A 25,778-nucleotide genomic window follows, 5' to 3' on the forward strand; every position below is an offset into this window, starting at 1 on the left:
CTCACCCCTGCTGTTCCATGTGTATCTCTCTCCCATCATGCTCCATGTGTCTCACCCCTGCTGTTCCATGTGTATCCCTCTCCCATCACGCTCCATGTGTCTCACCCCTGCTGTTCCATGTGTTTCTCTCTCCCATCACGCTCCATGTGTCTCACCCCTGCTGTTCCAGGTGTATCTCTCTCACCATCATGCTCCGTGTCTCACCCCTGCTGTTCCATGTGTATCTCTCTCCCATCATGCTCAATGTGTCTCACCCCTGCTGTTCCAGGTGTATCTCTCTCACCATCATGCTCCGTGTCTCACCCCTGCTGTTCCATGTGTATCTCTCTCCCATCACGCTCCATGTGTCTCACCCCTGCTGTTCCATGTGTTTCTCTCTCCCATCACGCTCCATGTGTCTCACTCCTGCTGTTCCATGTGTATCTCTCTCCCATCATGCTCAATGTGTCTCACCCCTGCTATTCCATGTGTATCTCTCTCCCCATCACGCTCCATGTGTCTCACCCCTGCTATTCCATGTGTATCTCTCCCCCATCACGCTCCATGTGTCTCACCCCTGCTGTTCCATGTGTATCTCTCTCCCATCATGCTCCATGTGTCTCACCCCTGCTGTTCCAGGTGTATCTCTCTCCCCATCACGCTCCATGTGTCTCATCGCTGCTGTTCCATGTGTATCTCTCTCCCATCATGCTCCATGTGTCTCACCCCTGCTATTCCATGTGTATCTCTCTCCCATCATGCTCCATGTGTCTCACCCCTGCTATTCCATGTGTATCTCTCCCCCATCACGCTCCATGTGTCTCACCCCTGCTGTTCCATGTGTATCTCTCTCCCATCATGCTCCATGTGTCTCACCCCTGCTGTTCCAGGTGTATCTCTCTCCCCATCACGCTCCATGTGTCTCACCCCTGCTGTTCCATGTGTATCTCTCTCCCATCATGCTCAATGTGTCTCACCCCTGCTGTTCCAGGTGTATCTCTCTCACCATCATGCTCCGTGTCTCACCCCTGCTGTTCCATGTGTATCTCTCCCCATCATGCTCCATGTGTCTCACCCCTGCTATTCCATATGTATCTCTCTCACCATCATGCTCCGTGTCTCACCCCTGCTGTTCCATGTGTATCTCTCTCCCATCACGCTCAATGTGTCTCACCCCTGCTGTTCCATGTGTATCTCTCCCCATCATGCTCCATGTGTCTCACCCCTGCTGTTCCATGTGTATCTCTCTCCCCATCATGCTCCATGTGTCTCACCCCTGCTATTCCATGTGTATCTCTCTCCCCATCACGCTCCATGTGTCTCACCCCTGCTGTTCCATGTGTATCTCTCTCCCCATCATGCTCCATGTGTCTCACCCCTGCTGTTCCATGTGTATCTCTCTCCCCATCATGCTCCATGTGTCTCACCCCTGCTATTCCATGTGTATCTCCCATCACGCTCCATGTGTCTCACCCCTGCTGTTCCATGTGTATCTCTCTCCCCATCACGCTCCATGTGTCTCACCCGTGCTGTTCCATGTGTATTTCTCTCCCCATCATGCTCCATGTGTCTCACTCATCATATTACATGTCTCTCTCCCCATCACGCTCCATGTGTCTCACCCCTGCTATTCCATGTGTATCTCTCTCCCATCACGCTCCATGTGTCTCACCCCTGCTATTCCATGTGTATCTCTCTCCCATCATGCTCAATGTGTCTCACCCCTGCTGTTCCATGTGTATCTCTCTCCCATCACGCTCCATGTGTCTCACACCTGCTGTTCCATGTGTATCTCTCTCCCATCACGCTCCATGTGTCTCACCCCTGCTGTTCCATGTGTATCTCTCTCCCATCATGCTCCATATGTCTCACCCCTGCTGTTCCATGTGTATCTCTCTCCCATCACGCTCCATGTGTCTCACCCCTGCTGTTCCATGTGTATCTCTCTCCCATCATGCTCAATGTGTCTCACCCCTGCTGTTCCATGTGTATCTCTCTCCCATCACGCTCCATGTGTCTCACCCCTGCTATTCCATGTGTATCTCTCTCCCCATCATGCTCCATGTGTATCACCCCTGCTGTTCCATGTGTTTCTCTCTCCCATCACGCTCCATGTGTCTCACCCCTGCTATTCCATGTGTATCTCTCCCCCATCACGCTCCATGTGTCTCACCCCTGCTGTTCCATGTGTATCTCTCTCCCATCATGCTCAATGTGTCTCACCCCTGCTGTTCCAGGTGTATCTCTCTCCCCATCACGCTCCATGTGTCTCATCGCTGCTGTTCCATGTGTATCTCTCCCCATCACGCTCCATGTGTCTCACCCCTGCTATTCCATGTGTACCTCTCCCCATCACGCTCCATGTGTCTCACCCCTGCTATTCCATGTGTATCTCTCTCCCATCACGCTCCATGTGTCTCACCCCTGCTGTTCCATGTGTATCTCTCTCCCCATCATGCTCCATGTGTCTCACCCCTGCTGTTCCATGTGTACCTCTCCCCATCACGCTCCATGTGTCTCACCCCTGCTATTCCATGTGTATCTCTCTCCCATCACGCTCCATGTGTCTCACCCTTGCTGTTCCATGTGTATCTCTCTCCCCATCATGCTCCGTGTCTCACCCCTGCTGTTCCATGTGTATCTCTCTCCCATCATGCTCAATGTGTCTCACCCCTGCTATTCCATGTGTATCTCTCTCCCATCACGCTCAATGTGTCTCACCCCTGCTATTCCATGTGTATCTATCTCCCATCATGCTCCATGTCTCATCCATGCTGTTCCATGTGTATCTCTCTCCCCATCATGCTCCATGTGTCTCACCCCTGCTGTTCCATGTGTATCTCTCTCCCCATCACGCTCCATGTGTCTCACCGCTGCTGTTCCATGTGTATCTCTCTCCCCATCATGCTCCATGTGTTTCACCCCTGCTATTCCATGTGTATCTCTCTCCCATCATGCTCTATGTGTCTCACCCCTGCTGTTCCATGTGTATCTCTCTCCCCATCATGCTCCATGTGTCTCACCACTGCTGTTCCATGTGTATCTCTCTCCCCATCATGCTCCATGTGTCTCACGCCTGCTATTCCATGTGTATCTCTCTCCCATCATGCTCCATGTCTCATCCCTGCTGTTCCATGTGTATCTCTCTCCCCATCACGCTCCATGTGTCTCACCCCTGCTATTCCATGTGTATTTCTTTCCCATCATGCTCCATGTGTCTCACCCCTGCTGTTTCATGTGTATCTCTCTCCCCATCAGGCTCCATGTGTCTCACCCCTGCTGTTCCATGTGTATCTCTCTCCCCATCACGCTCCATGTGTCTCACCCCTGCTGTTCCATGTGTATCTCTCTCCCATCACGCTCCATGTGTCTCACCCCTGCTGTTCCATGTGTATCTCTCTCCCCATCATGCTCCATGTGTCTCACCCCTGCTGTTCCATGTGTACCTCTCCCCATCACGCTCCATGTGTCTCACCCCTGCTATTCCATGTGTATCTCTCTCCCATCACGCTCCATGTGTCTCACCCTTGCTGTTCCATGTGTATCTCTCTCCCCATCATGCTCCGTGTCTCACCCCTGCTGTTCCATGTGTATCTCTCTCCCATCATGCTCAATGTGTCTCACCCCTGCTATTCCATGTGTATCTCTCTCCCATCACGCTCAATGTGTCTCACCCCTGCTATTCCATGTGTATCTATCTCCCATCATGCTCCATGTCTCATCCATGCTGTTCCATGTGTATCTCTCTCCCCATCATGCTCCATGTGTCTCACCCCTGCTGTTCCATGTGTATCTCTCTCCCCATCACGCTCCATGTGTCTCACCGCTGCTGTTCCATGTGTATCTCTCTCCCCATCATGCTCCATGTGTTTCACCCCTGCTATTCCATGTGTATCTCTCTCCCATCATGCTCTATGTGTCTCACCCCTGCTGTTCCATGTGTATCTCTCTCCCCATCATGCTCCATGTGTCTCACCACTGCTGTTCCATGTGTATCTCTCTCCCCATCATGCTCCATGTGTCTCACGCCTGCTATTCCATGTGTATCTCTCTCCCATCATGCTCCATGTCTCATCCCTGCTGTTCCATGTGTATCTCTCTCCCCATCACGCTCCATGTGTCTCACCCCTGCTATTCCATGTGTATTTCTTTCCCATCATGCTCCATGTGTCTCACCCCTGCTGTTTCATGTGTATCTCTCTCCCCATCAGGCTCCATGTGTCTCACCCCTGCTGTTCCATGTGTATCTCTCTCCCATCATGCTCCATGTCTCATCCCTGCTGTTCCATGTGTATCTCTTTCCCATCATGCTCCATGTGTCTCACCCCTGCTGTTCCATGTGTATCTCTCTCCCATCATGCTCCATGTGTCTCATCCCTGCTGTTCCATGTGTATCTCTCCCCCATCATGCTCTATGTCTCATCCCTGCTGTTCCATGTGTATCTCTCTCCCCATCACGTTCCATGTGTCTCACCCCTGCTGTTCCATGTGTCTCTCCCCATCACGCTCCATGTGTCTCACCGCTGCTATTCCATGTGTATCTCTCTCCCCATCACGCTCCATGTGTCTCACCCCTGCTGTTCCATGTGTATCTCTCTCCCAATCACGCTCCATGTGTCTCACGCCTGCTATTCCATGTGTATCTCTTTCCCATCATGCTCTGTGTCTCACCCCTGCTGTTCCATGTGTATCTCTTTCCCATCATGCTCCATGTGTCTCAACCCTGCTGTTCCATGTATATCTCTCTCCCCATCACGCTCCATGTGTCTCACCCCTGCTGTTCCATGTGTATCTCTCTCCCATCATGCTCCATGTGTCTCACCCCTGCTATTCCATGTATATCTCTCCCCATCACGCTCCATGTGTCTCACCCCTGCTATTCCATGTATATCTCTCCCCATCACGCTCCATGTGTCTCACCCCTGCTATTCCATGTGTATCTCTCTCCCCATCACGTTCCATGTGTCTCACACCTGCTGTTCCATGTGTATCTCTTTCCCATCATGCTCCATGTGTCTCAACCCTGCTGTTCCATGTATATATCTCTCCCCATCACGCTCCATGTGTCTCACCCCTGCTGTTCCATGTGTATCTCTCTCCCATCATGCTCCATGTGTCTCACCCCTGCTGATCCATGTGTATCTCTTTCCCATCATGCTCCATGTGTCTCAACCCTGCTGTTCCATGTGTATCTCTTTCCCATCATGCTCCATGTGTCTCACCCCTGCTGTTCCATGTGTATCTCTCTCCCCATCATGCTCCATGTGTCTCACCCCTGCTGTTCCATGTGTATCTCTCTCCCATCATGCTCCATGTGTCTCACCCCTGCTTTTCCATGTTTATCTCTCCCCATCACGCTCCATGTGTCTCACCCCTGCTATTCCATGTGTATCTCTCTCCCATCATGCTCCATGTGTCTCACACCTGCTGTTCCATGTGTATCTCTTTCCCATCATGCTCCATGTGTCTCACCCCTGCTGTTCCATGTGTATCTCTCTCCCCATCACGCTCCATGTGTCTCACCCCTGCTGTTCCATGTATATCTCTCTCCCATCATGCTCCATGTGTCTCACCCCTGCTATTCCATGTGTATCTCTCTCCCATCATGCTCCATGTGTCTCACACCTGCTGTTCCATGTGTATCTCTTTCCCATCATGCTCCATGTGTCTCACCCCTGCTGTTCCATGTGTATCTCTCTCCCCATCACGCTCCATGTGTCTCACCCCTGCTGTTCCATGTATATCTCTCTCCCATCATGCTCCATGTGTCTCACCCCTGCTGTTCCATGTGTATCTCTCTCCCCATCATGTTCCATGTGTCTCACCCCTGCTGTTCCATGTGTATCTCTCTCCCCATCACGCTCCATGTGTCTCACCCCTGCTGTTCCATGTTTATCTCTCTCCCATCACGCCCCATGTGTCTCACCCCTGCTATTCCATGTATATCTCTCTCCCTATCATGCTCCATATGTGTCTCACTCATCATTGTACATGTCTCGCTCTCTCCCATCAGTCTCTCTCAGCCATAGCAATGCATCTCTCGCCTCCCTCCACAATGCCTGGCTATTCAATGCAGACCTGGATCTCCTTTTTATCTTACTGATGGTGAGTCACAGACAGCTCTGCTCAGACAATGCTGCTCTATAGACATCACATGTCTTCACTCTTCCTCCAGTCCACCATGCTGCTGAGTCCACCATCTTCTTCTCCTCTGTAAACAAGCTGTGCTTCTGATGCAGTAACTGCTGGTGATAGCAGATCACAGGTCATTCACACACAAAATGGCGCTGCCCTGTGATTCTGCTCTTCATTCTGTCCCAGGGATATTAGGCCACCTCTATGGTTACTGATGCCGGCCTGCTGTGAGCGCCCCCCTGTGGTCGGCGCTCACAGCACACCTGCATTTCAGCTACATAGCAGCCATCTGATGATCGCTGCTATGTAGCTGAGCCGATCGAGTTGTGGCAGCTTCTAGCCTCCCATGGAGGCTATTGAAGCATGGCACAGGTAAAAAAAAAATGTTTTTAAAAATATGAAAAAAAATGTAAAAAACATAAAAGTTTAAATCACCCCCCTTTCGCCCCATCCTAAATAAAACAATTAAAAAAAAATCAAACCTACACGTATTTGGTATTGCCGCGTTCAGAATCGCCCGATCTATCAATAAAGAAAAAGCATTAACCTGATCGCTGAACAGCGTAGTGAGAAAAAAATTTAAAATGCCAGAATTACGTTTTTTTGGTCGCCGCGACATTGCATTAAAATGCAATAACGGTCTATCAAAAGAACGTATCTGCACAAAAGTGATATTATTAAAAATATCAGCTCGGCACGCAAAAAATAAGCCTTAACCCGACCCCAGATCACGAAAAGCGGAGACGCTTCGGGTATCGGAAAATGGCACTTTTTTTTTTTTTTATGAAGTTTTGAATTTCTTTTCACCACTTGGATAAAAAATAACCTAGACATATTAGGTGTCTATGAACTCGTAATGTCCTAGAGAATCACAATGGCAGGTCAGTTTTAGCATTTAGTGAACCTAGCAAAAAAGCCAAACAAAAAACAAGTGTGGGATTGCCCTTTTTTTTGCAATTTCACCGCACTTGAAATTATTTTCCCTTTTTCTAGTAAAAGACATGGTAAAACCAATGGTGTCGTTCAAAAGTACAACTCGTCCCGCAAAAAATAAGCCCTCACATGGCCATATTGACGGAAAAATAAAAAAGTTATGGCTCTGGGAAGGAGGGGAGTGAAAAACGAACACGCAAAAACGAAAAAGGGCCGCGACTTGAAGGGGTTAAAAGAACATCTCTCTTTCTCATATCCACAATGGAGACAACACATGCAAAGTAAACTGCCAAGTACAGGCTAGGTATCACAAACCATTCATATATTCAATGATACTAAAGTGGATTGGGGTAAAGTGACCATTCATAGGAATAATAATATACTTGCTATTGAAAAGAGTATATATATAGTATACTGTATATTTGCAGTTCTAGTACCTAAAGATCCAATATAAAGGGCTAATCCTACAGTGGAAACAAGTGCTAGGTGCTATATTTTTGCAAAGTGCATAGTAATCTATGTCCACCATTAGATGAGTACCAGAACAAATAAAAAATCATATAGACAAATCCTATGCATTGGCCACAAAACAAGTAAAGATCAATCAGAATATGCTAGTGCAAAAACAGCTCATAAAAACAGCTCACAGATAAGTAAGCCATGCCCCATATTATATACCCACGCACCCTCAAACCACATAACTATCTCCCCTCTCTCTTACCCCCCGCCTCATTCATCACTAATCCTCCCCCTATCCTTCTCACACTATGAGAAATTATTGCAACCCCTCACACTTAAAATCTGTGCCACTGACCCCCACCCCCCTGCTTCCTCTCTCTGGGGCACTTTGGAATGCCCGCTCTATATGCAACAAGCTCCACATGGTCCATGATCTCTTCACTTCCCGCAACCTTTCCTTCCTGTCCCTCACTGAGACCTGGCTGACGCCCCCTGACACGGCCTCCCCTGCAACACTGAGTTACGGTGGCCTCCAATTTACCCACACTCCTCGCTCTGGCAACAGACATGGTGGAGGAGTGGGTATCCTTCTTTCTAAAAACTGTTTTTTCAACCCTATCCAACCCCCACCCTCCCTTATCCTCCCTTCTTTCGAGGTTCACTCTGTCCATATTTACGCTCCCTCCAATCTACAAATGGCTGTCATATACTGACCACCGGGCTCAGCCACTGCCTTCATCGACCAATTCTCCACCTGGCTCCTTCACTTTCTCTCCGCTGACATCCCCACCATCATCATGAGTGACTTTAATATCCCTACTGACACCCGCCAGCCAGCAGCCTCCAAGCTACTGGCCCTTACTTCATCCTTTGGACTCACCCAGTGGTCCTCCACAGCCACCCACAAAGACGGACATACACTAGACCTCATCTTCACCCGCCTCTGTTCCTTATCTAATCTCGCAACCTCTCCCTTCCCCCTATCTGACCACCATCTACTCACCTCATCCTTGTCCTCACCTGCCCCCCATGTCCAGCCATTACCACATCCTCGCACATCTAGGCATTCACAGACTCTGACTCTCTCCTACCCCTGTCCTCCATATTTTGACTCCACGACAGACAGCGCCACCGCTTCTTATAACGCCACTCTCACATCAGCCATAGACTCAGTCGCCCCTCTCATGCATGGCAAAGAGCGACGAACCAATAGGCAACCTTGGCATAACAATCTCACAAAAAAACTTAGACAAGCATCCAGGGTTGCGGAGCGGCGTTGGAAGAAAACACGCCTGCCAGACGACTTCACTGCTTTCAAACAAGCTACATTTGACTTCAAATTAGCCCTCACCTCCGCTAAACAGACCTATTTCACTAACCTTGTATCTTCACTATCCTACAACCCAAAACAACTGTTCAGCACATTTAACTCCCTCCTCCGCCGACCACTGCCACCCCCAACTCCCCTTATCTCCTCCGAGGACTTTGCCACCTAGTTCAAAAACAAGATCGACCAAACAAGGCAAACCCTAACTGTTCCACCACCCCAACCACTCCATATACCAGACCTCTGCCCATCCCTAATAACCTCCCTCTCCAACATCACTGAAGGAGAGCTTACTCACCTCTTTTCCAAATCACACCTCACCACCTGTGCACTTGACCCCATCCCCTCCCACTTGCTCCCCAACCTCACTAACATGCTCATTCCAGCCCTAACCCATCTCTTCAACCTATCACTATCTTCTGGTACCTTCCCCTCTGCCTTCAAAGATGCCACCATCACACCCATCCTCAAAAAAACTAACCTTGACCCAACTGCTATGCCCAGCTACCGCCCCATATCACTGCTCCCGTTTGCTTCAAAACTCCTTGAGCAGCATGTCCATGCTCAAATTTCCTCCCACCTCTCATCTAACACTCTCCTTGACAACCTCCAATCTGGCTTCCGCCCCAACCACTCCACCGAAACTTCCCTGACAAAAATTACTAATGACTTACAGCCAAAGCTAACAGACAGTTCCCCATCCTCCTCCTTCTTGACCTGTCCTCTGCTTTTGACACAGTTGATCACTGCCTACTGCTACAGATTCTTTCTTCCCTTGGCATCAAAGACCTTGCCCTGTCCTGGATTGCCTCATACCTTTCCGACTGCACATTTAGCATTTCCCACTCCCACACTACCTCCTCATCCCGCCTTCTCTCTGTTGGAGTCCCTCAAGGCTCTGTCCTAGGGCCCCTACTTTTTTCCATCTATACCCTTGGCCTAGGGCAACTCATAAAGTCCCATGGCTTCCAGTACCACCTGTATGTGGACGACACTCAGATCTACCTCTCTGGCCCAGATGTCGCCTCTCTTCTGTCCAGAATCTCGGAGTTTCTGTCAGCCATATCCTCCTTCTTCACCTCTCGCTTCCTAAAACTCAATGTAGACAAAACCGAACTCATCATCTTTCCCCCATCTCACGTATCCCCCCTACCTGATCTATCTATTATGGTAAACGGCATCACGTTCTCTCCCGCACCTGAAATCCGCTGCCTCGGTGTAACTCTCGACTCTGCCTTGTCCTTCAAACCGCACGTTCAAACTCTTGCCACCTCCTGTCGCCTCCAACTCAAAAATATTGCCAGAATCCGTCCCTTCCTCAGCCCACAATCTACGAAGACTCTTGTGCATGCCCTTATCATCTCCTGCCTCGACTACTGTAACACCCTCCTCTGTGGCCTCCCCGCTAAGTCTCTTGCACCACTCCAGTCTGTCCTCAACTCTGCTGTCCGGCTAATCCACCTGTCTCCTCGCTACTTCCCTGCTTCTCCCCTTTGCAAATCCCTCCACTGGCTCCCAATTCCCCAATGAATCCAGTTCAAACTACTAACACTGATCTACAAAGCCATCCACAACCTGTCCCCTCACTATATCTCTGAACTAATCTCCCAATACCTTCTCTCACGTAATCTCCGATCCTCCCAAGACCTCCTACTCTCCACCACACTTATTCGGTCCTCACACAACCGCCTCCAAGATTTCTCCCGAATATCCCCCATCCTCTGGAATTCCATGCCTCAACACATCCGACTATCCACCACCCTCGGATCCTTCAGGCGGAACCTGAAAACCCATCTCTTCAAGAAAGCCTACAGCCTGCAATAACCATTCTGCCGCCTCGCCATCGCCAGAGCAGCCGCCTCACCACCGCCAGAGCTGCTGTACCTCTGACCTTCTGTCTCATCCCCACTATCCCATAGAATGTAAGTCCGCAAGGACAGGGTCCTCTCCCCTCTGTACCAGTCTGTAACTGTAAACTTGATTACTGTAAACGATATTTATAACCTTGTATGTAACCCCTTTCTCATGTACAGCACCATGGAATTAATGGTGCTATATAAATAAATAAATAAATAATAATAATATGCATAAATTCATCAGAGGAATGGAGTAATACATAACCTGCACATGCAGTCCTCAGCCCCAACGCGCGTTTCGCGTTAGCTTCGTCCGGGGGAACTGTATGTTTAAGTGTCATTAATGGAGCTATTTATAGTCTTATCCTTCATAGGTGGCAGCGGCGTGGTAATGGCGCTCGCATCTCTGAGCCGGGCTCCGGCGCATGTGCAGGTCGGCGTCCCACGTCACTGTTCCACTTCCCTGTCCGACGCGTCAGAATGGGGGGCGGAGTCAGCGACATCACGGACGGGTTGCTATGGTAACGCGGTAACCCGGACAGCGGTGGAGCGCACTCACCGCAGGAGGAGCCGTGTAAGGGGGAGAGAGATAATAAGGGCAGAAGGTGCCACACATAAGAAAAACCAGAGGAGGCAACACCAAAAGATAATAAATAGATTAAAATATATATACATATGGGGAACAATAATATTTAAACCCTGTGATGTATTGTAGTAAACCCACAGAAAGATAAACCTCCGTATGTAAATATCTAAGGGGCAGTGCTGAAGATTGACTGGGACGTGCAGGCTATGTATTCACCTCATTGAGGCAATAAAGGGACAATGCAGTGTAAATACACAAACAAGACCAATAATTGTAATGGCCAGTTAGTAATAATAATAATCCAGTGATTATACTAACTACTGTGATACAAATAAAGTATACAAATATAAAAATTATTATTTAAATACATTATTTACTTAAAATGTGTCAACTATAGTGGCAGAAAAAGTGCCCGTGATTATAAATATAATATTAAGATAGTATATCTCCACATTTTCTTATTTTCTTCTGTTGTATTTTTTCCTTTCTCTGTACCTTTCTCTTGGACCTAGGGACACCTTTCATTCATAGGTGTGGAACCCAAACTCAGAAACTCGAACCCCCACGATGATTTGCACTCCTCCAGCTGATCCAGAGCCCATGCCACCAAACAGCCACAAATCGGTAAGTACAGTACAAGTAAATAAAACTGAAAGAGAACAAAGTTAAAACTTGGCATATATACAGTAACAGATTAAAAAGGCAAATTAAAACAAAGACAGAACATACATATAAATGTAATTAAAGAAAAGGGGCAAAACTCAACTTTTCATTTAACCCTTTTGGCTGAACACAATCAATCCTCTTAATCCATCTAGTCTCTAGCTGAGCTAAGGTCTTCTTCCAATTTCCACCTCTCTGGTCTATAAAAACCTTATCAATCCCTGATACCCTTAGAAGTTTGGCATTGCAGTCATGGATTCGCTTGAAGTGCCTGGGTATTGGTTTTAATAGTGATATATCCGTTACCTCTCGTGCATTCATGATATCTCTATAATGTTCTCTGACCCGGATTTTCAAGGGTCTCGATGTTAAACCCACATAGATTTTGCCACAAGGGCAATTGGCGTAATATATCACACCTACCATGTTGCATGTTATATGTTGTGTAATGGTAAAGGTTTTTGTTCCATCGCTAGATTTAAACGTTAAGGCTTTCTCCATATTAGGACAGGCAATACAGTCATTACATGGTAAAATCCCCACTTACAGTAGGTCCTTTTGAACCAAAGGCTTTACTTGGTTCTTCGCCCAAGTAATAACTGTGTACCAGCATATCTTTAAGATTATGTGATCTTCTGTAGGTAACAGAAGAGGTGTTGCTAATATGTTTAGTCAGAACTTGGTCAGTTTTCAATATTGCCCAGTACTTGTTGAGGGCCTGTTTCATATCTACCCATTTCTCATTGTATGTTGATATAAATCTGATCATATTGTCCTGTCCAGTTGTCTTGGTTTTTGGCTGAAGAAGAGTTGTCCGATTCTCCGCTGCTGCTCTTCTACGGGCTCTTTTAATACTTCAATTGGAGTATCCCCGATTTTTGAATCTTTCAGCTAGATCATCAGCCTGTTTGTTAAATAGAGAGTCATTCGAACAGATTCTTTTAATTCGCAAGAACTGACCTGTTGGTATCGCATTCACCACTTGATGGGGGTGGGAGGAAGATGCATGAAGAAGAGAGTTTACAGCAGTCTCTTTACGGAACACATCAGTTAGTAAGGCATTTGAAGATCCCTTAAAGATGAGAATGTCTAGGAATTCAATGTCTTTTTGACTACATTTACATGTTAGTTTTACATTGATGCTGTTGTCGTTCAATGTATCCACAAAAGAGAGGAGTTCTCGTTCAGTACCCTGCCAAATCATAAGAATGTCATCAATAAATCTTGCCCAAAATAGGACTTTTTCAATATCCGCTATTGGGTTGGTAAAGAAAATTTTCCTTTCCCAGGCCCCTAAGAATAAATTTGCATACGAGGGGGCGAACGCCGCCCCCATAGCAGTGCCCTGCTTCTGTAAGTAGATGGTATTTTTAAAAATAAAATAGTTATGCTCTAATGCAAATCTTAGTAGGGACATCAGGAAGTCAATAAACTCTATGTCGTAATCAGACATAGCAAGAAACATTTGTACTGCATGTATACCATCCTTGTGCTGAATCGATGTATACAGCGATTCTACGTCTAGCGTGACCAATCACATATCTTCTTCCATCGGAATAACCTCTATTTTGCCCAGTACATCGTCAGTGTCTTTAATGTGTGATGGTAGATTTTGGACAATTGGCTTCTGATGAAAATCTAAATACTTACATGTGATTTCACATAGACTTGCATTCCCTGAGACAATCGGTCGTCCGGGTGGGTTTGATAGACTCTTGTGTATTTTCGGAATGAAGTATATACATGCAGTTCTGGGATAAGTGGGTATTAAATTCTCCCTCAATTCCTTCGTTATTATTCCATCTTGAAAGGCTTTGTCTAATATGTCATAGAGTTCACTCTGAAAGGCAGATGTAGGATTATACGTTAATTTCTTATAACAGGCAGTTTCCATGAGTTGTCTAAACGCCTCTTTTTCATATTGCTTTTGTGGCCAAATCACAACATTGCCCCCTTTATCAGAGGGTTTAATTACTATCCCTTTCATATTTTTAAGTTTGTGCAACACCTTTCTCTGATTGTTGGACATATTATCGTTAGAGATACCTTTGACAATTTTTTCAAACTCCTCAGTGACTAACTTAACAAATATTTCAATATTTGGATAAATATTCAATGATGGAAATTTTTTTGGAGTTGGTATTATGAACTTACTCTTTGTTGTAGATTCATCTTGTTCATTGCTTAAATCTTCTAATACTCTTATAGCCTCCATTTCCTCCTCACTCCACTCTTCACCTCTATCAGATTTATCATGTAGTTTTTTTCGAACTAATTTTCTTGCGAAGAGGTGGAGGTCCTTTATGGCTAGGAAGGAGTCAAAGGGGGAGACAGGGGAGAAGGTTAAACCTAAACTTAACACATCTAACTGTGCCTCTGACAATTGAATTTCTGATAGGTTGATTACCTGTAGTTTCGATGAGGGATTATCAGTTCTCCTGTCATCTTTCCTCTTATGATTACTTCCTTTTCTTTTATAATCGTTTTTCCTCAAGTTGTATGTACGGTGCCTTGCTCCCAATTCCCCTTCATCATCCCTTGATGACATAGATGAAAATGATGAGGATCTGGTTTTATCCTGTTCTCTGGTGGTCAAAGAGCGCCATCTATAGATGGTTCCGTTTTTAAAATCATTCAAATCCCTTTGAAATTTCTTTGTCTTCACCTCCTTGACCTCTTTTTCCCAGATTTTGAATTGGGTGTCTATATCATTGTTTAATGAATCCAATTCAGATGTTGATAGAGTCTCAGTCAATTTTTTTCGTGTATTCTCAATGTCCAAATCTAAACTTCTCTTATTGTTACCAATCAGTAGTTCCTTAAGTGATTTTGAGCATTGGTTACAAATCTCTTCCCATTTTGTCTTAAATGCGCTATCATCTATAGGGAAGGAGGGCAAACAGGGTTTCTGTTGGAAACAATTTATGTAAGGATTGGTCATGAAAATGTTTTTTAAAGGTCAGAGGTCGTGCAAAAAGCTGCAGATCTTTGATACTTATAAGTAAACCAAATTTACTGTCAGGAAAAAAATTAAGACCCTTATCAAAGACATTATAATCAGCTTCAGATAATACATGAGTGCTCAAATTAATTACCTTGTTACGCTTGTTGTCAGGTGACCGATGGACTCTGTTATGGAAATGACGCTTATCATATTTACGTCCGAATAAATTATTCCTTTTAAAAATTGTTACAAAGGCTTTCCGGAACTTTGCTCAAGGACGTAGCAGAAGATAATGATTCTGAACTCATATTTTCATGTGTTTGCTGTTTTCTCCGTTATACGTTATTCGCCTGCAGGTCTTTGAGGTCTCGTGTGAATTTAGTAGCTTGAGTCTGATGAATGTTTTTAACCCAAGTATCCACATGTTTATCCATTTGGGAATTAATGGATTCAAGGTCATCTGCTGAGAATTCTGATGTAGCGGATGTACAGTAGCATGTAAAAGTTTGGGCACCCCTGGTCAAAATTGCTGTTATTAAGAACAGTTAAGCAAGTTGAAGATGAAATGATCTCTAAAAGGCCTAAAGTTAAAGATGACACATTTCTTTTGCATTTTAGGTAAAGTATACAGTATATACAGTGTGTATATATGTGTGTATATATGTGTGTGTGTGTATATATATATATATATATATATATATATATATATATATATATATATATATTTAATCGTATGAACATATATTTTAACATCATATAAGAATGAATAACAAACAATAAAAAGTGATTGAAAGGGGACAATGGAACAGAAGTCAGAGTCGAAATGATGTAAAATATATTGACCAAGAGATCTAGATGTAATTTGATTGTTTGGTCATCAAGATTGTTAGTCCTTTAGCGTTACCCAGGGTGCACCACGTGGAGGCGGACTAACACATATATTGGGCTGATGCAAAAGTTTAGGCACCCTGAATGATTAGTACCTAGTAACGCCCCCTTTTGCAAGTATCACAGGTTGTAAATGCTTTTGTTGCTAGACAAGAGTTTCTTTTTTTTAAGGTATTTTCATCCATTCTTCCTTGGAAAACTTTTCTAGTTCTGTGAGATTCCTGGGTCGTCTTGCATCCTCTGCTATTTTGAGGTCTTGCTACAGATTTTCAATGATGTTCAGATCAGGGGACTGTGAGGGCCATTGTAAAAACTTCAGCTTGTGCCTTTTGAGATCGTCTATTGTGGATTGTGACGTGTGTTTAGGATCATTATCCATTTGTAGAAGCCATCCTCCTTTCACCTTTAGCTTTGTTACAGATGCTGTTATGTTTTCGTGAATAATTTGTTGAAATTTCATTGAATCCATTCTTCCCTCTACTCGGGAAATGTTCCTCGTGCTATTGTCTGCAACACAACCCAAAGCATGATCGATCCACACCCATGCATAATGGTTGGGTAGATGTTCTTTTCCTGAAATTCTGTGCCCTTTTTCTCCACACATACCTTTGATCATTGAGGCCAAATAGTTCTATTTTAACCTTATAGGTCAACAGAACTTGTTTCCAAAATGCATAAGGCTTGTTTAGATGTTCTTTAGCATACTTCAGAAGCTGAATTTTATGGTGAGGATGCAGGAGAGGTTTTTTTCTGATGACTCTTCCATGAAGGCCATATTTGTTATCATACCGCTGCTGCCGCCTCCTCGCTCGCTCCCGGCCTCTGCTTCTCGTGCGTGCGCGCATACCAAGTTCAGTGCTGCGCGTGTGCACTTCTGATCTTCTGTCGGCGTCTCCTCTATGGTCCTGGAGGACTAGTACCCAGAGGTCGGTCCTCCTTATTGTCCTCTCTATGGTTCTGGAGGTCTGTTACCTGGAAGTGCTACCCTGCCTTTAGGTAGTTAAACTGCTTCCTGCCGTCCCTCTGTGCCTGGTTATCATTTGTTCCTTCAGGTGTTCCTGGCCGCTCTTAGTCTCTGTGAAGTTCGGTTTCCCTCTGACTTTGGGTTTATCCTGTCTTTCCTGTATCCTGCTAGCCTCTGCGTTCCTTCAGTTCCTTCGCCAGTCCCTGCACTGCTGCAGCTTACCCACCAGTCCTGTGTCTCTGCAGTCCTCACCTATCTTGTGGTCCTACTATCTCCGCCTCTTCTTGGTCTACTCCCGTCCTGGTCCTCCAGCTTCCATGGCGATAGTCCCTCACGGGCCTGCCCCTAACTCTCCCTGTATAGGGGGCGCGGTCTATCTGGTCAGCTCATCCGTGAGGGGTTCGTCGTCGCGGTCTAGAGGGTCCACTTTCCGTTTTCCCCCTTTGAATCGTCACACTCGCATTTGGACTGCACTCGGATGACATCTGAGTGCAGCCTGATTCTTACAGCATAAAAGTATAACCAGGCCATGGACCCCACTGGTGTCTCTGCCACTCAAAAGGAGTTACTTTTTTTGCGGGAGAACCAGACTAGAATCACGTCCTTTCTCAAGAACATGGAGTCTCGTCTCGTGACGTTACAGTCTACCGACCCTGGTAACGCTACTCAGTTGGCGGCTCTTCAGCAAGAGTTAAGTCAACAATGGGACACTCAGTCCCATATTTTGAATTTTATGGCCTCTGTCGATAATTGACTTCTCTCTCTTCAGACTGCCGCTTCTGCTCCTGTACAGGTGTCCGCTCCACAGCCCTCGCCCTGTCTTGCCAGGCCACCTCGGTATGGTGGGGATCCTAAATTATGTCGTGGGTTTCTCAACCAGTGTCAAATACACTTTGAATTATCCCCGCTACTGTACCCAACTGACCGAGCTAAGGTGGCTTTTGTGATGTCCCATTTGGAGGGCGAGGCTTTGGCTTGGGTGAACCCTCCTTGGGAGTGAGATGACCCAGTGGTTTCTCAACTTGCTCTCTTTTTAGACACCTTCCGCAAGGTGTTTGATGAACCTGGTCATCTGGTATCGACCACGGAGTCCCTTTTCAACCTTAGTCTGGGGACCCTTTCTGTAGCTCAATATGCCATCCGTTTCCGGATGCTGTCCTCTGATTTAGGTTAGAATAATGAGGCTTTGGTGGGAGCATTTTGGCGAGGTTTGTCTTCTCGTATTAAGGATGAGCTGGCAGGGTGGGATACTCCTTCTGCTTTAGATGACCTTATCTCTTTGGCGACTCACATTGATTTGCGGTTCCAGTAGCGCTCTCGTGAGGTTGTCAGAGAGAGGCGATCTCCTCATTTATCCTCCATTACACATGGTACTTCTCTTTCCCAAACCACTGCAGCTTCTTCCTCTTCTTCCCCTGAGCCTATGCAGGTTGATCGCCTCAAGCCTGCCGAACAATGCCAAAAGGAGAGACTCGCACAGGGCTTATGCTTTTATTGTGGCAGCGCTTCTCATCTTCTGCGTTCTTGTCCCCAGAAGCCGGGAAACGCCTCCGCCTAGGTCAGGTAAGAGAGGCCTCCCTAGGTAGCCATTCCTCTCCACCTTTGATTTTGCCTGTTATTTTACACATGGGTTCCAGTCGCTTCTATTTTGAGGCTTATGTAGATTCTGGTGCGGCTGGGAATTTTGTTCAACTTGAGCTGGTCGAGAGGCTTGGGATTCCTGTCAGATCCTTGGAGGTTCGTAGGCAAATAGCTTCTGTCGACGGTCAGCCTTTGCGGGAGGTCGTTTCTTCGGTCACAGAGGAGATTGAGATTCAAATTGGAGCTTTACATCGAGAAAAGTTGGCATTTTATGTTTTACCGTCTTTATCCCATGCATTTCTTTTAGGACTCCCCTGGTTAAGAAACCATGAACCTACTCTGAATTGGCGTACTGGGGACGTCCTATCCTGGGGACAGTTTTGTCAAAACAGATGCCTGCTTCCCGTCAAGCCTGCTAGTTTCTCTCCCTCTGCTCCAGAACTAGAGAATCTACCCGCAGCTTATCACTCTTTTTCGGACGTTTTTGACAAAAAGGAAGCAGAGGTCTTACCTCCGCATCGCCCATACGACTGTCCGATAGATCTTGTATCCTGCTCTACTCCTCCTAGAGGTCGTATTTATCCTCTGTCACCCTCCGAGACTCAAGCCATGTCTGAATACGTTCAAGAGAATCTGGCCAGAGGCTTTATACGGAAGTCCTCCTCACCTGCAGGCGCTGGTTTTTTCTTCGTCAAGAAGAAGGACGGTTCCCGTCGTCCCTGCATTGATTACCGTGGCCTCAATAACATCACCATTAAAAACAAGTATCCACTTCCTCTCATCCCAGAACTTTTTGATCGTCTGCGTGGAGCACGAATCTTCACTAAACTGGATCTCAGAGGAGCTTACAACTTGATCCGAATTCGTTCGGGAGATGAATGGAAGACTGTATTTAACACCAGAGACCGTCATTATGAGTATTTGGTGATGCCTTTCGGCTTATGTAATGCTCCTGCAGTTTTTCAAGAGTTGGTGAATGATGTTTTTCGGGACCTACTTTACACCTGTGTAGTGGTGTACTTGGATGACATCCTTGTGTTTTCACCGGATCTGCTTTCTCATAGGAGACATGTGCGGCAAGTTCTTCTCCGTCTGAGGGAGAATCGTCTGTATGCTAAACTTGAGAAGTGTGCCTTCGAACAGTCGTCCCTGCCGTTCCTGGGCTTCATCATCTCTGATTCTGGTCTGTGTATGGATCCGGCTAAAGTTTCTGCCATACTCAACTGGCCACGTCCGCTTGGAGTTAAGGCAATTCAGCGTTTTCTAGGATTCGCGAATTACTATCGGCAATTTATTCCTCATTTCTCCTCCTTGTCGGCTTCCATCTCTTTTTTGATAAAGAAGGGTGCCAATCCTCGTATTTGGCCAGCAGAGGCTGAAAAGGCTTTTCATTCTCTCAAAGAAGCATTCGCCTCCGCTCCTTTACTCCATCGCCCTGAAGCTAATAAATCCTTCTTCCTAGAGGTTGACGCCTCTGCTGTCGGTGCCGGAGCTGTGCTTTCTCAGAAGTCGTCTACTGGTCGTCTTGTGCCCTGTGGTTTCTTCTCCAAGAGTTTCTCTTCTTCTGAAAGAAATTATTCCACTGGCGACAGATAACTTTTGGCCATTAAAGTGGCCTTAGAGGAGTGGAGATATCTGTTGGAAGGAGCCTTACATCCCTTTGTCATCTTTACAGATCATAAGAATTTGGCATACATCCATTCAGCGCACCGACTGAATCCACGACAGGCCAGGTGGGCCTTGTTCTTTGCCCGATTTGACTTTGAACTTCGCTTCCTGCCTGGAGAAAAGAACTTCAAAGCTGACACTCTATCCAGGTCCTTCTTGTCGGTGGACACTGAGGAGGAGTCCTCGCACATCATTGACCCCGCTAGAATCATCATACTTGCTCCAGTATCTATGACCTCTTTACCTCCGGGTAAGACTTTCGTTTCTGAGAGGAACAGGAGACGTGTGTTACTCTGGGGACATGCTTCCAAGCTAGTGGGACATGTCGGTTTCAAGAAAACTCTTGATCTAATATCTCGTTACTACTGGTGGCCGACTCTTTTGAAGGATGTCCAAGCTTTTGTGGTCTCTTGTCCTTCCTGTGCCAAGAACAAAGTACCCAGGCGGCTTCCTTCCGGGCTTCTTCCTCTTCCAGTGCCTACCGCTCTGTGGCAAAATATCGCAATGGATTTCTTAACTGATCTGCCTCGTTCCTGTGGTTGTACCGTCATCCTCGTGGTTGTGGACTGTTTTTCTAAAATGGCACATTTCATTGCTCTTCCTGGTCTGGCGAAGATTTTTGTTCAACATATTTTTCGCATTCATGGTCTTCCACAGCACATTGTTTCTGACCGGGGAGTTCAGTTCACCGCTCGTTTCTGGAGATCTCTCTGTAAGCCATTGAACATTTCGCTTGATTTTTCTTCGACCTATCATGCACAGTCCAACGGCCAAGTGGAGCGTACCAATCAGATCCTGGTTACTTATCTCCGGCATTTCTCCAACGCTCATCAAAATGATTGGTCTGACTTACTACCATGGGCCGTGTTTTGTTATAATAACCACACCAGCGAAGCTTCTACCAAATCTCCATTTTTTGTCTTCTACGGACAACACCCTGGTCTTCCTCTACCAGTTCCTCCTGTCTCTACTGTGCCGGCGGCAGATCTTCTGTCTAGAGAATTCTCCAGGGTTTGGCAGGAGACCAAGTCTGCTCTCGAACTAGCTCAGCATAGGATGAAGAGGCATGCAGATAAAAGGTGTCTCGATTCTCCTGTGTTCCATCCGGGGAATAAGGTCTGGCTTTCTTCTAGATTTATTCACCTTAAAATCCCTTCACATAAACTGGGTCCCCATTATATTGGTCCTTTCGAGGTTTTGGCACGTATTAACAACGTTTCTTAAGGCCCCGTCTCACATAGCGATTTACCAACGATCACGACCAGCGATACGACCTGGCCGTAATCGTTGGTAAGTCGTTGTGTGGTCTGTTGTGAACTGTGTTTCTGGGCTCCCTCTGGTGGTCACTAACGGTACTGTGTTAGGCATGTCTTGTTGCAGGCCTGGGCTCCAGCTGGGTCATTAAGCAGCGGGTGTTCCCTATTTAGGTCTCCTCTGGACTCAGTCTCTTGCCTGGCATCGTTGTATCCAGTCCTATAAGGTTTCCTCCTGATTCCTTTCCGTCTGTCTCATGCAAGAAAAGCTAAGTCCATTTTGAATACTTTGGATCATTTGCATTTTTCAGTGTTTTTGTCCTGCTTGCTTAATATGTGATTTTCTGCTCGCTGGAAGCTCTGGGGTGCTGATATTCTCCCTCCGCACCGTCAGTCGGTGTGGGGGTTCTTGAAATATTCAGCGTGGATGTTTTTGCAGGGTTTTCTGCTGACCGCATAGTTCACTTTCTATTTTCTGCCTATCTAGACTAGTGGGCCTCACTTTGCTGAATCTAGTTCATCTCTGCGTTTGTGTTTTCCTCTTGCCTCACCGTTATTATTTGTTGGGGGCTTTCTATATCTTTGGGGTTCAATTTCTCTGGAGGCAAGTGAGGTCTTATTTTCCCTCTAGGGGTAGTCAGTTCTCTGGCTGGCTTGAGACGTCTAGAATCAACGTAGGCACGTTCACCGGCTACTTCTAGTTGTTGTGTTAGGATCAGGTATGCGGTTAGCCCAGTTTCCATCTCCCTAGAGCAGTTCCTATGTTTTTTGTTTTCCTTGCCGGAATACCAGAGATCCTCTACCACTGGGATCATAACAGAATTCCAGGCCAAAAGAAAATGTTTATTGCATCGCAGAAGCGGGATTAAAAGGAAGTTCTGAGTTTTTTTTGTTTTTTTTTGTGTTTTGATGCAGTTTGCCTTGCTTCTTCCATCCCCTTTTTCTCTGAGTGGCTTGAGCTCTGCTGCAGATATGAATGTCCAGACTCTAACTTCTAGTGTGGATCAGCTTGCTGCTAGGGTGCAAAGCATTCAGGATTTTGTTATCCATAGCCCTATGTCTGAACCAAAAATACCTATTCCTGAGCCATTTTTTGGAGATAGATCTAAGTTCCTGAATTTTAGGAATAATTGCAAATTGTTTCTGTCTCTGAAACCTCGTTCCTCTGGTGATTCCGCTCAGCAAGTTAAGATTGTTATCTCCTTCTTGCGCGGCGACCCTCAAGATTGGGCCTTCTCTCTGGCGCCAGGAGATCCTGCATTGGTGAATGTTGATGCGTTTTTTCTGGCGCTTGGTTTGCTTTATGAGGAGCCTAATCTTGAAAGTCAGGCTGAAAAGATGTTGCTAGCTATCTCTCAAGGTCAGGACGAAGCTGAGGTGTATTGTCAAAAATTTCGGAAATGGTCCGTGCTTACTCAATGGAATGAGTGTGCCCTGGCCGCAAATTTCAGAAATGGTCTTTCTGAAGCCATTAAGAATGTGATGGTGGGGTTTCCTATCCCTACAGGTCTGAGTGATTCAATGGCTCTGGCCATTCAAATTGATCGACGTTTGCGGGAGCGCAAATCTGCTAATCCTTTGGCAGTGCTGTCTGAACGGTCACCTGATTCTATGCAATGTGACAGAATTCTGACCAGAGCCGAGCGGCAAAATCATAGACGTCAAAATGGGTTGTGTTTTTACTGTGGTGATTCGGCACATGTTATCTCAGCATGCTCTAAGCGCCTAAAAAAAGTTGTTGTTAATCCTGTCGCCATTGGTACTTTTCAGCCTAAGTTTATTTTGTCTGTGACTTTAATTTGTTCGTTGTCTTCTTACTCAGCTATGGCTTTTGTAGATTCTGGTGCTGCTCTGAGTCTGATGGATTTGTTGTTTGCCAGGCGCTGTGGTTTTGTCCTGGAGCCTTTGGAAAATCCTATCCCTCTTAGAGGAATTGATGCTACGCCATTGGCAGAGAATAAACCTCAGTATTGGACGCAAGTGACCATGTGCATGACTCCTGTACATCAGGAGGTGATTCGTTTTCTGGTACTGCATAAAATGCATGATGTTAGTGTTTTGGGTCTGCCATGGTTACAGGCCCATAATCCAGTTTTGGATTGGAAAGCTATGACTGTGTCAAGTTGGGGTTGTCAGGGGATTCATGGCGATTCTCCATTGGTGTCTATTGCTTCTTCTGCTCCTTCTGAGATCCCTGAGTTTTTGTCAGACTATCAGGATGTATTTAGTGAGCCCAGGTCCAGTGCCCTTCCTCCTCATAGGGACTGTGATTGTGCTATAGATTTGATTCCTGGTAGTAAATTTCCTAAGGGACGACTCTTTAATTTATCTGTGCCAGAGCATGCCGCGATGCGGAGTTATATAAAGGAGTCTTTGGAGAAGGGACATATTCGCCCATCCTCTTCTCCTCTTGGTGCAGGATTCTTTTTTGTGAGCAAGAAAGACGGGTCTTTGAGACCTTGTATAGATTATCGTCTTCTGAATAAGATCACGGTGAAATTTCAGTATCCTTTGCCATTGTTGTCCGATTTGTTTGCTCGGATTAAGGGTGGCAGTTGGTTCACCAAGATAGATCTTCGCGGTGCGTATAACCTTGTGCGCATAAAGCAGGGAGATGAATGGAAAACAGCATTTAATACGCCCGAGGGTCATTTTGAGTACCTGGTGATGCCTTTTGGACTCTCTAATGCTCCTTCTGTGTTTCAGTCCTTCATGCATGACATCTTCCGGATAAATTTATGATTATTTATCTGGATGATATTTTGTTTTTTTCTGATGATTGGGAGTCCCATGTGAACCAGGTCAGGATGGTGTTTCAGGTTCTGCGTGAGAATGCTTTATTTGTGAAGGGTTCAAAATGTATCTTTGGGGTACAGAAGGTTTCTTTTTTGGGTTTCATTTTTTCCCCTTCTACTGTGGAGATGGACCCAGTCAAGGTCCGTGCCATTCATGACTGGACTCAGCCCACGTCTGTTAAGAGCCTGCAGAAGTTCTTGGGCTTTGCTAATTTTTACCGTCGTTTTATCGCTAATTTTTCTAGCGTGGTTAAACCTTTGACGGATATGACCAAGAAGGGTTCTGATGTTGCTAATTGGTCTCCTGCGGCCGTGGAGGCCTTTCGGGAGCTGAAGTATCGGTTTACTTCAGCGCCAGTCCTGTGCCAGCCAGATGTCTCTCTTCCCTTCCAGGTTGAAGTTGATGCTTCGGAGATTGGTGCAGGGGCCGTTTTGTCGCAAAGAAGTTCTGATGGCTCCGTGATGAAGCCATGCGCCTTCTTTTCAAGAAAATTTTCGCCTGCTGAGTGGAACTATGATGTTGGTAATCGGGAGTTGTTGGCTATGAAGTGGGCATTTGAGGAGTGGCAACATTGGCTCGAGGGAGCTAAACATCGTGTGGTGGTCTTGACTGATCATAAAAATCTTATTTATCTCGAGTCTGCCAAGCGCTTGAATCCTAGACAGGCTTGTTGGTCGTTGGTTTTCTCCCGTTTTGACTTTGTGGTCTCGTACCTGCCTGGTTCGAAGAACGTGAAGGCTGATGCACTTTCTAGGAGTTTTGTGCCTGACTCTCCTGGAGTCTCAGAGCCGGTTGGTGTTCTCAGAGAGGGAATGATTTTGTCTGCCATTTCCCCAGATTTGCGACGAGTGCTGCAGAAATTTCAGGCTGATAGGCCTGATCATTGCCCACCGGAGAGACTGTTTGTCCCTGTCAGATGGATCAGCAGAGTTATTTCTGAGGTTCATTCCTCGGTGTTGGTGGGGCATCCTGGGATTTTCGGTACCAGAGATTTGGTGGCTAGGTCCTTTTGGTGGCCTTCCTTGTCGCGGGATGTGCGTTCTTTTGTGCAGTCCTGTGGGATTTGTGCTCGGGCTAAGCCTTGCTGTTCTCGTGCCAGCGGGTTGCCTTTGCCCTTGCCTATCCCAAAGAGGCCTTGGACGCACATTTCCATGGATTTCATTTTGGATCTTCCGGTATCTCGGAAGATGTCTGTCATCTGGGTGGTGTGCGATCGTTTTTCTAAAATGGTCCATTTGGTGCCCTTGCCTAAGTTGCCTTCTTCCTCTGATTTGGTGCCTTTGTTCTTTCAGAATGTGGTTCGTTTGCACGGCATCCCTGAGAATATTGTGTCTGACAGAGGATCCCAGTTTGTGTCCAGATTCTGGCGATCCTTTTGTGCTAGGATGGGGATTGATTTGTCTTTTTCGTCGGCTTTTCATCCTCAGACTAATGGCCAGACCGAGCGAATTAATCAGACGTTGGAGACTTACTTAAGATGTTTTGTTTCTGCTGATCAGGATGACTGGGTTACCTTTTTGCCACTCGCCGAGTTTGCCCTTAATAATCGGGCTAGTTCTGCCACTTTGGTTTCACCCTTTTTCTGCAACTCTGGTTTTCATCCTCGTTTCTCCTCGGGTCAGGTTGAGCCTTCTGACTGTCCTGGGGTTGATTCTGTGGTGGATAGGTTGCAGCGGATTTGGAACCATGTGGTGGACAATTTGAAATTGTCACAGGAGAAGGCCCAGCGTTTTGCCAACCGCCGCC

The 25,778-nt window shown here is 46.3% G+C and overlaps 1 protein-coding gene across 1 annotated transcript in view; it reads right to left on the bottom strand.

Annotated features, from left to right (window-relative positions):
- Positions 1 to 25,778, bottom strand: part of LOC143766427 (uncharacterized) — a 473,765-nt gene that overhangs the window by 314,747 nt on the left and 133,240 nt on the right. The window lies entirely within an intron of this gene.

The sequence above is a fragment of the Ranitomeya variabilis genome, chromosome 4 (genome assembly GCF_051348905.1).
Source record: "Ranitomeya variabilis isolate aRanVar5 chromosome 4, aRanVar5.hap1, whole genome shotgun sequence".
In the NCBI taxonomy this organism is placed as follows: Eukaryota; Metazoa; Chordata; class Amphibia; order Anura; family Dendrobatidae; genus Ranitomeya; species Ranitomeya variabilis.